This window comes from Rhododendron vialii, chromosome 3a (assembly GCF_030253575.1).
Source record: "Rhododendron vialii isolate Sample 1 chromosome 3a, ASM3025357v1".
NCBI classification, from domain to species: Eukaryota; Viridiplantae; Streptophyta; class Magnoliopsida; order Ericales; family Ericaceae; genus Rhododendron; species Rhododendron vialii.
In genome coordinates, this window is record NC_080559.1 from 33,285,450 (window position 1) to 33,287,224 (window position 1,775).

Sequence of the window (1,775 nt, forward strand, 5' to 3'; positions counted from 1 at the left end):
TGCAAGTTGACAATATCTTGATTTCTTGGTACATTTCATGACAGGATATTGTGGAAGTTGACAATTGTTTTAACAAACTGCAAGGTGAAGTAAGGCCTAGTAGCGGGACATTAACCATGCGTATCTCAGCTTTTGGGAAGATTGTTAATCTTTTTCAAGGCAAAATGTCTGATTTTGCTATTGAAAATGGACTTCATCACAGTGTTTTTCAAACTTTATTGTTGGATTTTTATGCAAAGTTTGGGGACATGGAGAACAACATTACTTGGAGTGCTATTATATATCAGGTCTTGTCGATGGAGAGCTGATATAATGTGACCATGGGCTAGGTTTTGAAGCCCTACAATTTTGTCGTCAAATGGTGGAGGAAGGAATGGAGTCGAACAGTATGACCTTCTTGAGCTTATTATCTGCTTGTAGCCACTCTTGCCATCTGTAGAGTCATTTATGCCATGAAATGGAGATTCGGAATGGGAAGCTCAATGAGGATTTGTTGGGCCAGTCATGGAATGGGCATTTGGTATGATTCTGAAACTAGTGACTTTTCCATGTGGTAGGATTTTGGGAGTGTTATTGGCAGCGTGTAGAGTTCATGGGAACCAAAAAATGAGGGGAATATGTAGCAAAATGGCTCTTATATTTGGAACCTAAAAATGCTGGCTAGCTACTACACTTAGTAAAGTTCAAGCTGTTGCTGAAAGGTGGGATAGAGTTGAAGAAGTACGGAGAGTAGCCAAGGTGGAGCTGCGTCGAAGCCTAATGATCAATCCATGGGTTTGTTTCTTGAAATCAATCGGACCTTCAAATTCTTGAAATCTATGAGCCACTGGATGTTATATGTAGGAATGAAATTACATCAACAGAAAAAAACTGAATGCTCCCAACGTGAAGTTGAAATTCGCTTGAGGCGTCGTACAAAATGAGCGAAAATAGAATGCGCCTGGGGCACGATTCAATTGCCCTGAGGCATGTTACAAAAGGATAGAAAATGTGAATGCGCCCGGGCACAACTTAAATGCGCCTGAGGCACATGTGATGCAGCAAATATTTTTGATTTGTTTTTTTAACTGAGTTTTTCTAGTCCGAATTGGAGCGAGACTAAAAAAAGGCAATCCTTCAAACACTATAACGATTTTAAAGCATAAGAGAGGCTAAAAGTCTGTATAAAGTGACTCCAAGGGTTGTTCGAGCATAAGAGAGGCACAAGAAGCCAGTATAGGAAGGGATTCCAAGAGTTCCATCTATGAAGATGTGGACTTATTGAACAACTTGGATCGATCTACAACCGAATTACTTCACCAAGGATCTCATATAGTAGATTGTAAAATTACGAATTGAGAGTGCGAGGATTGAGTGCGCAAGTACAGTGTAAGAATTGAGAGCGGGAGCCTAAGACATTAATTTGAAGGGGTTTAAACTAGATCAACTGATTGATGATTTGCCTAATAGGGAAAGAGACCCTGTTGTAATTTAACAGTCGACAAAATACTAGTACTCAATTACACAGATCTGCATATGTCAAGCCAACTAATTTGGTTCAAGATCTGAAGTAGTAGAAACATTTGAACTTTGTTTGGTTGGAGTGCGCCAAGCCAAGGAATAGTGCAACACCAAGGCAACACATTAGAGGCCCCAGTAGCAAGCTACTGTAGTGGGCCCACCTATCAAAAAATTATTAATTTAATAAATAGTGAACCGATGGCTAACATATCAGATATTAAACTAATAAGAACAAATACTATACTTGATCTTTGCCAAAAGGTCGAGAAAGGTAT

The 1,775-nt window shown here is 39.4% G+C and overlaps 1 non-coding gene across 1 annotated transcript; it reads right to left on the reverse strand.

Moving 5' to 3' along the window:
• Positions 1–1,577: 1,577 nt before the first annotated feature.
• LOC131321523 (U2 spliceosomal RNA) lies at positions 1,578–1,775 on the reverse strand. The gene has a single exon (XR_009198563.1). It is a non-coding gene; the product is annotated as a U2 spliceosomal RNA (small nuclear RNA).